The following is a 14,623-nucleotide window of genomic DNA, read 5'->3' on the forward strand; positions in this document are numbered from 1 at the left end:
ATATCCCTAATGCTTAAGGAAGAAACCAATTACAGACTCTCCTGGGAAGCCCTTGAGTTCTATTGGTACATTACTGGAAATTCTCTTTCTAGGATTTACACAGCTTCACTCCTTTTTTCTATAAGTAATGAAGAATATTCAAATTAAAATGTTATAATTTATATGTATATAACCATGATCATTTAAGAAGGCAGTAAGTATACTTTTAAAAGAACAATTCTAACATAATTTTCATAATATAGATTTAATTTTGTTCATTAAAAAGTTCCTATGTGTCTTCAGACATGTTTTTCTCAGGCAGTAGAATTAGTTCTATTCTAAGAGACACCACACATAATTGAGCTATGTTTTTATTCAGTGTACAAAGACACTTTGGGGGGGTGAGGGGGAGGCAATTGGGGTCAAGTGACTTACTCAGGATCACACTGTGCTAGTCAGTGTCAAGTGTCTGAGGCTGGGTTTGAACTACAGTCCTTCTGACTTCAGTGCTGGTGCTTTATCCACAGGAGCCATCAAGCTGCCCCCAGAAGACACTTATGATAGTTAATTCCCAAGTTATACAGAAAATATCTTTATATCTTTTTCTTACCTCTCTTTTCACTCCCTTTTTACTCCCACTATAACCATGGTAGTTCAGACTTTCAGTCTCCACAATTTTCTCTCCAGATACAGATGGCATTTTCCATCCCAAACTATTGGAATTGTCTTGGATTAGTATATTGCTGAAAAGAGCCAAGTCTGTCATAATTGATCCATCATATAATCTTGCTGTTGTGCACCATATTCTCCTGTTTATCCTTACTTCACTCAGCATCAGTTCATAAGTCTTCACAGATTTTTCTGAAATTGAACTGCTCATAGTTTTTCATAGAATATTACATTACATTCATATATCATAACATATTCACCCATTCCCCAATTCTTCCCCACTCAATTTTCAATTCTTCATTACCACAAAAAGAACTGCTACAATATTTTTGCATATGTGTGTTCTTTTCCCTCTTTTATGATTTTTTGGGATACAGATCCAGTAGTGTCACTGCTAGATCAAAGGATATGAACCGTTTTGTAACCCTTTGGGCATATCAATAAGCACTTATTAAGTTGTTAATATGTGCCATATACTGATATGTGCTAGAAATACAAAGACAAAAAATAGGGTCCCTGCCTTCAAAGAACGTCTAATGGAAAGACAATCTGCATATACAAGTATAAGCAGTGTAAACTGAAGATAAACTCAGAGGGAAAGCACTAGTGAGGGATTCTAGCAAGATTTCATGAATAAGTTCAGATTTGAACTGAGTCTAGGAGGAAGTCAAGAGACCAAAGTGAGAAGGGATAGAGTTCAAGACACGGGGAACAGTTCCAGTTAGGAGATGCTGTGTTATGTGGGAAGAACAGCAAGGTGGCCAACTTCACTCAATTATATCACTCAATATGGAGAATTGAGGATAAGAAGACTGAAACATAGGAAGGAAATAACAAAATTTGGCAACAGATGGGATATGTGGAGTACATAGAAGAGAGGCATTGAAAATGACATCAAATGTGCAACCTGGGTGACTGGGTGAATAGGATGGTGATACCATTATGTTGGGATGACTAGAAGCTTTGAAGTAAAGATAATGGGTTCTGCTTTTGACATGTTGAATTTGAGATTTGTATGAGACATTTATTTTCAAATGTCCATTAGTTGCTATTGTGAAATTGGAGTTCAAGAGGGAGGTTAAGGCTAGAGGGATCTGTGTAGTGATAATAATTGATCTCATCTGGAAGCAGGTGAGATCACATATCATAAGAGAAGAGAGACCAAGATAGAGGTATGAGCTAGGTAAAGATCTAGCAGAGATATGTGGTCATATAGGCATATATGACACACACTGTGGCATAAAAACCTATAAGAAAGATAGTACCAGGAAAAGTAAATGAACAACACGTCAGAACATGGATGAAGATTGAGAAATGGACATCAGATTTGGCAGCTAAGATATCAGTGACTTTCTATTGTGTATTTTGGAGTAATTAAGTATTGGAAACCATATTGCAGAGCATTTAGAAAAGGAGTAGAGGCACTAATTATAAACACCAGATTTTTGGGTAGGAATCATTGAGTCTTGTTTTACTGATTAATTTCCAAATCCAGTGTTCCTTCCACTAAATCCTACTGCCTCTTACCATTTAAAATTGTTGATTTGTGTCAAAAATTATATTTCTGATGTGCAATTTAAAGACATCTAAGAGAAAATAGATACACTTCTTATACTTTAAGAACTGAAAAGGGTTGTCTTCAGAGATCATCTCTCTCTCTTTCATTTTAACAGCTAACAAGAACTTTGGAAACAGATAATAGCCCTGAGCTGAAAAAAGGGTAGGGTTTGAGATGTTGGGCTGGAATGTTGCACTCGTGTGTTGAGAAGCATATTTTAGTGGGGGAAAAAATAAGGCAGCAGTTAGAGTCAGGGAGACCTGAGATTGAATCCTGGTTCTTTAATTTACCAATTAATTAACTAAATACATCACTTACATCTCTTCAACCTTCAGTTTTATTGTCTGCCAAAGGAATATGATAAAATTTACAGTACTCGCCTTAGAATTATTATAAGCAACATGCTTTGAGGTTCTTGTTATTATGTGAGTAGTTATAAATTCCATACTCTACTCCAAAATGTTTATGTGGATTATTTGTGCTCAATCTGTGATAGAGCCTTTCCAAGATCATAGTGATATCACTTTGATTCTCTTCAAGAACCAGAGACAACCAAACAACAACCACCATATGCAAATTTCTAGATAAAAGATATGAAAGTATTAGGTATTTTTCTTCTATTCTGGAAACAATTTTATAGTACAGAAGAACTTGGGATAAGGAATTAAAGATAGTAATGTTGATATTTCTTTTATGGTGTCATTTTCATGAGTTAACTATAATTTTCAGAACTTTCCAGTAATTTTAAAAGGCTTCAGAAATTTAAAATTAGAATTGTTGACTAAGAGTCTTCATTTTGAGGTGTATTTCAAAAATTTTGCATTTTACCAATTTATGCAATTGAAAAAAATTTGCACCCAACTATAAATTGCAGATACTGAAGAGTATCTGAAAAGAAGTGTCAAGAAACACTAATGAAAATGTATAAATCAAGGTAAGTCTAATGTGTCAGACGTCATCTAAGAATAGAGTCCTGTCCTAGCAAGTCCCCATTCTAGGGCTAATTATACTTTTTATCACTTTTCATTTATGTCTTTTAAATACATAGAATTACAAAGGAAACCAGCTGACAAAATGCAGTTATCAAAATATTTGAGGCAGAAAAAAAATCACAGACAGCAAATTAAGAGTTTCTTTTAAAAGATGCTTACTATAAATTAGCTTTTTAGTTCTGCTTGTTGAAAACATAAACCCCTTAAGGGTCATATTTAGTTTACTCTTCTTAGTTGCAGTATTTAAAACATACTATTATTTCAGTAAAGGAGTAACTTGTGGCATTTAAAAAAAAAACAAAAAAATTATCCCTTTGTTAATCTGTTTTCTCATCCTCATAATTAAGACTGATTTTAATTTTTTGTTTTAAGTTTTCTTTCAGGTTTTTTGAAGTAGAAAGTGATCATCCTCCCTTGTTTACTCTGTAATTTTGGAAGAAAGAAAGATTTTTTTGACCAGATGAACTTCAGATGGGACAAAACACAGAAGAAGCAACTGCCTCAACTAATTTGACTATAGTCATATTTTCATAATAAAATGCTGTAAAATGAGAACCTCAGTATTTTTGAAGAATGCTTTGTTTTGTTACCAGTTTTAGCTAATCTTTCCTTTTTCACAACTAATCTTTGCTCTTGTCCAGAAGTCTGAACTTGAAGACTAGCTACAAACAAACTATTCCATCTACCCTTGCCTCCCTTTTCCATTTGTACTTCATATCCATCTATTCCAGAAGCTAGGATCTGAAGTCCTGATGCCCTGATTTCTCCTGTGGGACTTATTTGATATTCTTTCCTTCCCCTTTTCTTGAGTGGGCAGTAGGTAGCACAGTGATAGAACACTGGGCCTGTAATACAGAAAATCCCAGTTCAAATTTGACCTCAGAAATTTACTAGCTATGAAATTCTGGGCAAGTCACTTAAAATCTGTTTGCTTTAGTTTCCTCATTTTTCAAATGGAGATAATAAATGCACTCCTAATATAGATAATTTACCATCCTTCCATCACACATGCCCTCCTTAAATTAATATATGGTGCTATGATGTTTTTTTCTCCTAAAGAAATACAAAACCTCTTCCAATTTCCTGTCTCTCCCTATAATCCCTGACAAAGGTATTTGCTCCTGTACCGTTTATTTTTAATATCATTACTTAGTGTCCCTAAAAAAGTAAGGGCATTGTCTATTTAAAGGAACTTTGCCAAGCCCTAAAATACTTTAAAAGAATTTATTATGCACCGTTAGGTAGCTCTATTCCTTCTCTGAAACCAAAAACTAGTATTTTTTGTGTCAGAAGCTCTAAAATGCAGGGGTCCTCAAATTATGACCTGCAGGCCAGATGCGGTAGCCGAGGACGATTATCCCTCTCACCCAGGGCTATGAAGTTTCTTTATTTAAAGGCCCACAAAACAAAGTTTTTGTTTTTACTATAGTCTGGCCCTCCAACAGTCTGAGGGACAGTGAACTGGCCCCCTATTTAAAAAGCTTGAGGACCCCTGCGATAGGAAATAGAAGAATTTAGCACCCAAATATATTTTTTTATTCCTCATCTTACTTCACAGGATTATAAAATTATTCCAGGCTTCTGATACTTTAAAATAATTTTCTCAGCCATCATGTTTATCAATCCTATTTAAAAAAGAAAAATTTTTTAAGTTCTTATTCAGAGTTAAGAAGAGTGTTATCAATCACCAGTAGGCATCTCTGTTAGTAGTCTATAATAACAATGAGATACTGTTCTCAGTTTAGATTGAAGAAACCTAGACTATCTTTTTTATTATAACCTATCTTTTTTAACAATCATATTCTAAATATCTACTTTGCATTAGAAGCATGAAGTAGGATATCAAAAAAAAGTTCCTATTCTCAAGTAGTTTACCATCACTTGTGTATTAAAGCATACATTATGAAATAGTTAAGCATTAAGTATTCATTGTAAAGTAGTAAATATTAAAATATCAAGCTGATGAGTAGTATATAAAGTATTTTAGGAATCTGAAGAAATGGCAAATTGATGTGGCCCAGTCCAGGCAAGGCTAAATATTTTAGTTCTTAAAAGGGTGAAGGGAAATGGCAATTCCAATTGGATATCAGCATATCCAGATGAAGCCATGGCATATTTAGAAAACACTAGGAAGTACAGTTGAATTTGTTGGGTAAGGTCAAATTATTGAAAGTATTTCCTATGTAGAATAGTTATTGGAGATTTCTGAGCAACAGTGAGGCAGAAATAACAAAACTGATTCAAGAGAAATCTGTCATGAAGATTCAGGAGGCTTATTACAATAGATTGATGAAGGTTCAAAGTAAATTCAAAGCAATCAAGTCATATTTATGTTGTACTCTAAGGTTTGTAAAGTGTTTTATATACGTCATATTTGAACTTCACTAATCAGGTAGAATTCTAAGGAATTTTTGCAATTAGGAAAAAAATCTGATAAAACTTTATCAGTTCTTTTTCAATTTCCATAATGTTTTTTTTGATGACCAGGTTAGTAAGAAGCAGGAATAGCTACAACTCTCCAAGAGAAAAGATTAATATTAGTCTGGAGAAAATAGCTTCAACTAAAGAGTGTTGTTTCTAATTAGTCCACTTCTTAGGTATATGGAATGACATTTTCCTCCGTTCTTTTCCTCTATTGCCCTTTTCCCTGTCTCTCTGGCCCCTCCTACATAACATATAAACACAATTTCTGAATAGAGGGTTCCAGAATTGACTGATCATGATATGGCAGCTAAGGTTACACCCAGAGAGTCTAGAAATTCAGGACTCTGATGTCATCAGCCAACAAAAAAGCAATCAGGATTACAGTTGGGGAGAATGCAGGCCTTTTAACCAAACAGGGCAGTATTCAGTGCAAACAAGACAGTTGGGGAGAATATAGGCCTTTTAACCCAACAGGGCAGTGTCCAGTGCAAACAGCTCCAATGTAATTACCAGATGATGAGGAGAAGAAGTGATAGGATTTCTGCCTTTGAGTGTGGCTGAAGAATGACTGAAAGGTCAGGAATGGAAAAGATTTAAAGTCATGTTTGTTCAGGTTTGAGTAAAAACAACCAGACTAAACCTCACACATTTTCAGTAAAAGAAGCAGAAAACAAACATCCCTTTAAAATTCTAATGTCTTTGGGGATCAAAGAATATAAGAGTAATTTTATGTTCTAATACTTATACAAAGAAAAAAACCAATAAAGATAGAAAAGAAAAAAGAACAAGTGATGAGGATACAACCTGAACAAATCTTTTTCCCCCAATTAATATTTTTTCCAATTCCATGTAAAGACCGTTTTCAATATTCACTTGTACATGATTTTGAGTTGCATTTTTTTTCTCCTTTCTCTGTTCCCTCTCCAAGATGGCAAGCAGTCTGATAAAAGTTATAAATGTGAGATCGTGTTAAACATTTCTCCATTAGTAATATTGTGAAAGAAAAATCAGAACAAAAGAAAAAAAGTGAAAATAGTATGCTTTGATCTGCATTCAGACTGCATATGTGTATGTGACTAGCATTTTCCAGTCTGAGTCTTTTGGAATTGTCTTAGATTAATGTACTGCTGAGAAGAGCCAAGTATCAAAGTTGATCACGTAATATTGCTGTTAATGTTCTTCTGATTCTGTTGACTTCACTCAGCAACAGTTCATTTAAGCTTTTCTAGATTTTTCTGACATCTGCTTGCTCATCATTTCTTACAGCATGACAGTATTCCATTATATTCATATACCACAATTTGTTGAGCCATTCCCTAATTGATGGGCATCTCAATTTCCAATTTCCCCACAAATTAATTGAGGGGCAACTAGGTGATGTATATATAGTACTGAATTTGGTTTCTGGAAAACCGAGTTCAAATACTTCCTCAGTGTATGAATCTCTGCAAGTCACAATCTTTTGATCTGAATTTCCTCACCTGTAAAATATATGTAATACCCACTTGACAGATTATGAGGAATAAATGAAATATGTAAAATACTTTGAAAACTGTCTAACACTGTAAATTATAACAACTCTGAAGTACCACCTCACATCTCAGACTGGTTAGGATGACAGGAAAAGATAATGATAAATGTTGGAGGCGATATGGGAAAATTGGGACAGTAATACATTTTTGATGGAGTTGTGAACTGATCCAAACCTCCTGGAGAGCAATTTCGAACTACACCCAAAAGGCTATAAAACTGCATACCCTTTGACCCAGCAGTGCCATTACTGGGTCTGTGTCCTAAGGAAATCATAAAGAAAAGGACCCACGTGTGCAAAAATGTAGCAGCTCTTTTTGTGATGGCAAAGAAATGGAGAGTAGGCATTCATCAGTTGGGAAATGGCTGAATAAGTTATGGTATATGAAAATAATGGAGTATTATTATTCTATAAAAAATGATGGAACAAATCTTTGATATCCAACCCCCCTAGTTAATGTAAATTACCCTTTGACTCACAAATCCTGGTCCCTTTGAATTCCAATAGAAGGTCCGGACCTGTCCCAGCCCCACCCGGATCTGAGCTAATTCTGGGGCTACACCCCAAAGCCCCTCGAGCTAAGTCTCCGACTTAAAAGGACCACACTGGGAACCTCTCTTTGCAGAGATTCCAAACATGGTCGCCATGTGAGGACCCTCTGTCCACTGGACCCTCTCTCCAGTGCCCTCCTTATCTCTACCTTCACCTATCTCCTACTTCTAAACTCAGTAATAAACCTCTTTTATTAATCTAAGAAAAAAAAAAAAAAATGATGGAACAGGCTGCTTTTTAGAAAGACCTAGAAAGACTTCATAAACTAATGCTGAGCAAAACAAATAGAAGCAGAAATACATTGTACACAGTTACAGCAAGATTGTACGATCAACTATGAAAACTTGGTTCTTAGTATTTTAGTGATCCAGGGCAATCCCAATAAACTTTGGATAAGAAAACGCCATCTGCAAGCAGAGAGAAAACTGGAGAATGAATACAAATCAGCACATGCTATGTTCATTTTCCTTTTTCTGTTCTTTTTCACTTTTCTCTTACAGTTTTTCCTTTTCTATTTTTCTCTCTTAATGTACATGTATAATCAAAAAACTAAAAAGAAATTTAAAAATCAAAAAGAAAACCATTTAATACTCTAGTTTTATAACAATATGAATGCTACAAATAAATGTTATAAAGAAATTATTAGAAATTTCTTTGTTGATATATGAAGGCTTTGAATATAGTCATCATGTCTCCCAAGTCTTCTCCAGGCAAAACTTTTTTCATTTTCTTCAGTTCAATGACAGAAGGCCTTTCATCATAATCATTACTTATCAATATCCTTTAAACAATAGCATCCAAAACTTAACACAGTACTCCAAATGATGTCTGATCAGGGCAAACTATAGTTGAATTATCATCTCCTTATACCTAGCAGAAATTTGCCTTTCAAGATGACAGTCACTTTTTTGGCTGTTACATCAAACTGACTCATATCACATATCGCAACCACTAATGTACCCAGAATTTTAAAAGAACTCTACTGTCTTATCATCTTTTTATATTATGTTTATGAAGTTGATTGTACCTAAGAATAAGACTTTATATTTATTTACCCATTGCTCCAGCTAATCAAGGTCTCTTTGGATCTTGATTCTAATCCAGAATGTTAGCTCTCTTTCATCTTTTGTCATCTGGACAATTGATAAGCATGTTATCCAAGTGCTTTTATCTAGGTCATTTATAAAAGTGTTAAGCCATAAAGGACCAAGCACAAACCCCTGGAGCATCCATTGGAGACCATCTGCCACATTAACATTAACAGCTATTTTTTAAATCTGAATATTTAACCAGTTCTGAAGCTATTCAATCGCAGTATTGTCTAATCCATATCCCCATTTTTCTCCACCAGAATGCTTTGCTAAAATATCACCATATCCACTGTCATTTACCAATTTAGTAATCATAGCCCCCCCCCCCCCCACAAAAAAATGACAGTAGTCTGGCATGGCCTATTCTTGATATAACAAAGCTGGCTCACCAGATTCAAAGAGAATTGATGTCAACTTGGATTAAGTCTCCAATATAATAACTTCAAGGTTCTATCTTTGGCTTTTCTTATTTAACATTTCTATTAATGATTTGGATGAAGTATTGATGATCTTCATCAAAATAATAGATAAAATTAAGCTAGAATAGAGATAGGAACTGAACTTGTGGTATAGGTCTTTAGTACAGGTCTCTTCCAGGCAAAGAAATTCCAATCAATGCAAATTAGTATTTTTCCTATCATATGAGAGTTGTATAAAGTACTGAGATTCTGATTTGCTGAGGATCCCAATGGCCAGTATTTGTCAGAGGCAGAGCTTGAATTCATTTTCCCTAGTTTTGACATAAGCTTCCTCCCCTTTTTCATCTTTTATTTTTTGCCTTTCAATGCCTTTATTTTTTTGAAAATTTATTTAATATTTTAATTTTCCCCAGTTACATGTAAAAACAATTTTAACATTCGTTTTTAAAACTGTTTCAAATTCTTTTTCTCCCTCTCCACCTCATTTTATTGAGAAGCAAACAATTTGATGTAATTTCATGAAACTGGGAGGAAAACTATTATAGAATCAGAAGCCAAAGTAACCTTGCCAAGTTAGAATAACAGGATAAAATTGAGGTATAAACCTAACTAAATTAATTATAAAAGTATAGAACAGAAGTAGTATAGCTAGAAAATACTGAGTAAACTTTTTTCTTTTTTTCTTTTTTCTTAAATTTTTCTCCCTTAATCCATTCTTCAGTGTATTCAAGCAATTATAGGCTTATGATTATGGATCTAATTGACATATTTGCCCTATGGCAGGGAATTAGTCTGTCCCATTATCACCTCCCAAGTCATAGCAGATGCTGATTCTGCTTGCTCAGGTTTAGAAAGTGTAAAGTGACATTGGGATAGGAGAGAGAGATGAACATATAGGACACAATGCATGCTAGAATATAGGGAATATCAGTATTTGATAGAAATGAAGCTAAAAACCCAGCTGGCAATCAGGCAAATCTTTAACCTAAGAAATGTATTTTGGGATTTGGGTCCTGACATTTTCCATGTTCACCAATGTGAAGAGAGGACATTCAATACAGAAAGCCTGAATAAGCACAAACCAACATAACCTTAAAGAGAATATTGAACTCTTTAAACAAGTATTACATGAAGGTAATTACATGAAAGTAGTCACAGGGCTTGAATTCCTTTTACATTTAGTAGCTATGTCTCTATTTCAGTTTCCTTATGTATAAAATAAGGAGATGGGTGAACTCAGTCTCTGAGATCCCTTCTCACTCTAAATTTGGGATCCCATAAGTCTAACAAAATTACCCAGCTCAAATGAAAATCCTGCAAACTCCCAGAAATGATAGAATAGCAGCAATAAACTCCAGAATGCATCCAAAGAAAAAAATGTTAGAAAATAAATTAGAAATGAATTGAGTAAAAATCTGTGCTCTCACTATAAGCTCAAAAAAAAAAACTTATTATCATATTGACACACAAACTATATGAATACACACACACACACACACAAAGTTCATTGCCTTATCAAACTGCCAAAAGATTGTTTTACAGAGCTACAAAATAAAATCCATAGGAAGAACAAAAGTTCAAGAATATGAAGGGAATTAATGGGGGAAAGGGGAAAGGATCATATAGTACCACATTTCAAACTATTATATCAAAGCCATAGTTATCAACAATTTAGTACTGCATAAGAAAAGAAGTTAAACAGTGAAACAGATTTGGCATATAATATATAAGAACAAATGATCCCAGTAGTCTAGTATTTGATAAATCAAATTTCCATTAATTGGGGCAAGAACTCAATATTCAGAAAAGAAAAAAACTGGGAGAAAAAAAATGGAAAGCAGTCTGACAAACTAGATATAGATGAGCATCTCATATTATATACTATGATAAGGGGTAAATGTTTTAGATATAAAAAGTAACACCATAAATTAGAGAGACATAAAAGGAGTTACCTATAAGATCTATGAATAAAGAAAGAGTTCATAACCTAGAAAGATAAGTTCGCAGAATATAAAATTGGCTATTTTGATCACATAAAGTTTAGTTATTTATGCAAAAAAACTCAATGCAACTAAAATTAGAAAAGCAATAGTAAATATGCATTAAGTTTGGTATAAGTTTAATTCCTTTTATGTATGTATCTGTGTAGTTATGCATGTGTGTATGTATGTATATATGTATGTGGAGAGAGATAATTCCACATTATAAGAATTATTCCCCAATGGATAAAATAAACAAAGGTTATGAGTAAATAATTTTAAGAGCAAGAAATCCAAGCCATCAATAGCCATATGGGGAGAGGGAAAAAATAGTTTAAATCATAATAATATATTATTACATATAATAATAAATTATAATAATAATCTAATAATTAGAGGAATGCAAATCAAAATGTCTGTAAAGTAGCACCTCATATCCATTAGACTGTTAAAGTTGATGAGAAAAAAAGACATACTAGAGTGGCCATGGAAAGATAGATACATTAATGAATTGTTGGTAGATTTCTTAAGTGGAAGAGGCATTTTATAAAGCAAATTGGATCTATACCTCCAAAACTATTAAAACTATGCATAAAAGTGAGCTTAGACCTAATAATTCTGTTACTAGTTCTGTTGTCCAAAGAGATCAAAGAAAAGGGAAAAGAATTCTCATACCAAAAAAAAAAAAATTATATAATAGCTTTTTTTCTAGTGGCAAAAAATAAGAAACTGAGGGGATGCCCATCAATTTGGGAAGGACTGAACTAATTATAGTATGTGATGGAATTATTGTGCTATATATAAGAAAAGCTGAAGGAGATGATTTTAGAAAAACCTGGGAAGACTTGTATGAATTTGTAAAGGGTTGAAACTCTGAGTAGGTGCACTTGGACAATGGAGCACTTAAGGCTAATTACTTTTGGATAATACTCTATTAGCATATGCTTAGAAAATGGCCTGCCCCACTATTCTATGCTGGCTCCATCTGTTGGCTTATACAGAGAATTGTAGGAGGGATTAGAGGGTAGAGTAAGACAAGCCAGAGTTACTTTTGGGCTGGAGATGAAGGGAGGGAGGAGAGATGTGGAGATTCCTGTGTCCATTCCCTTCTCCCCCTAAAGACCAAGAATAAAGACCAAGGACTTTTGCTTATCCTGACTCCAGCTGACTCTCCGGCTAACTTGGTCTTCATGTGAATTGAACAGAACCAGAACAGTTTGTATACAATAACAAAAAAAATAGTATAACCATAACTTTGAAAGACTAAGAAATTCTGCCTAATGACAAACAACAATTCAAGAAATTTCATGATGAAACATGCCATCCATCTCCAGATAAAAAGATGATGGATTAAGAGTGTACATTAAAGCATATTTTTTCAACATGACCTTTATGGGAATTTGTTTTGCTTGACTATACATATATATAACAAGTTTGGGGGATACCACTATTCCCAAGTTTCTTGAGTTTGGTGTTCTAGAATGTCTCCATTATAATCTGAGGGAAAATAATGGTTATGTGATGGTGGTGATAGTGGTGGCAGTAGTTTGATTTGCCTGGCATATGCTACCTCCTGTATTTCCATCAGGGTTCCTTGCTGCTTTAGGTAGGCAAACTTATTTTCCCTGTAAGTAGCAGTTGGTAGGGATACCTCATTCTTTCCCTGAAGGCCTTGGTTCCCCCAATGATGGTTGCAAAGAAGTCATTCCCCAACAGATATGAACAGTTCTCAAAAAAGAATTGAAAACCAATGATAAACATATGAAAGAATGCTCCAAATAACTAATAAAAAGATTTAAACAACCCAAAAGTTTCATCTCAAACCCAACAAATTGACAAGAATGACAAAAAAAGAAATCAGAAATAATCAATGGCATACAAGTTATAGGAAGAGGAACATATAAGTGCCCTGTTGGATTTTCAAGTGAATTCTTCCAAACATTTAAAGAACAATTAATTCCAATACTATACAAACTATTTGGGAAAATGGGGAAGAAGAAGTGCTACCAAATTCCTTTTATGACAAAAATATGGTACTGATACCCAAACTTAGAAGGGGCCAAAACAGAGAAAGAAAATTTCTCTAATGAATATTGATGCAAAAATCTTAAATAAAATATTAGCAAATTACAGCAACTTATCACCAGGATAATACACTATGAGAAAGTAGGATTTATACCAGAAATGCAGGGCTGGTTTAGTATCAGGAAAACTATTAGCATAATTGACTATATCAAAAACCAAACTAACAGAAATCATTATTTTATATATAGATGCAAAAAAGCACTTGACAAAATACAACTCCCATTCCTATGAAAAATTCTAGAGAGCATAGGAATAAATGGAGTTATTCTTAAAATGATAAGTAGTACCTACCTAAAACCATCAACAAGCATCATGTGTAATAGGAATAAACTAAAGAACTGCTAGAAACAAATAAAAGCTTTAGCAAATTTGCAAGATATAAAGTAAATCCACATAAATCATTGGCATTTCTATATGTTACTCACAAAGTCCAGCTACAAGAGATAGAAAAAGAAATTCCATTTAAAATAACTGCAGATAAAAATAACTATAGATAATATAATATATTTGCCAAGACAAATCCAGGAACTTTATGAACACAATTACAAAACACTTTTTCACACAAATAAAGTTAGGAAATACAATTGAAAGAATAACAAGTACTCATGGGTAGACCAAGCTAATATAATGAAATTGGCAATTCTATCCAAATTAATCTACTTATTCAGTGCCATACCAATTAAACTGCCAAGAAATTATAGAACTGGGGAAAATAATAATAAAATTCATCTGAAAGAACAAAAGATCAAGAATTTAAAGGGAATTAAGGGGGGAAATGCAAATGAAGGTGACTTAGCTATAGAAGACCTAAACCTGTATTGTAAAGGAGCTGTCATCAAAACTATTTGGTACTAGCTAAGAAGTAGACTAGTAGATCAGTGGCATAGGTTAAGTTCACAAGACACAATAGTCGAGGACTATAGTAATCTAATGCTTGATAAACCCAAAGATTCCAGCTTCCGGGATAAGAACTCACTTTGGCACAAATTGCTAAAGAAAAGAAAAAAGAAAGAAAGAAAAAGAGGGGTTTCTAAGTAGCATACTGGGTAGAGCACCAGTCCTGAAGTGAGGAGGATCTGAGTTCAAATCTGGCCTCAGACACTTAACAGCTCCTAGCTGTGTGACCCTGGGCAAGTCATTTCACTCCAAAATTGGAAAATAGTATGGCAGAAATTAGGCATTGACTAACACCTAACACTCTATGCCAAAAGAAGGTCAAAATAGGTTCATGATTTATTTAGTCATAAAGCAAGATACGCAAATTAGGAGAACAAGGGATAGTCTACCTCTCAGATCTGTGGAGAAGGAAGAAATTTATAGTCAAAGAAGAATGAAAGAACATTA

The 14,623-nt window shown here is 33.9% G+C and overlaps 1 protein-coding gene across 3 annotated transcripts in view; it reads left to right on the forward strand.

Annotated features, from left to right (window-relative positions):
• RIMKLB (ribosomal modification protein rimK like family member B) overlaps positions 1–3,753 on the forward strand; it is a 101,116-nt gene extending 97,363 nt beyond the window's left edge. For all 3 annotated transcript variants that reach the window (XM_031938321.1, XM_031938323.1, XM_031938322.1), the window contains exon 8: positions 3,571–3,753. The gene's annotated coding sequence lies outside the window, so the exon portion shown is untranslated. The remainder of the gene's footprint in view (positions 1–3,570) is intronic.
• Positions 3,754–14,623: the final 10,870 nt, after the last annotated feature.

Source organism: Sarcophilus harrisii, chromosome 5 (assembly GCF_902635505.1).
Source record: "Sarcophilus harrisii chromosome 5, mSarHar1.11, whole genome shotgun sequence".
Classification (NCBI taxonomy): domain Eukaryota; kingdom Metazoa; phylum Chordata; class Mammalia; order Dasyuromorphia; family Dasyuridae; genus Sarcophilus; species Sarcophilus harrisii.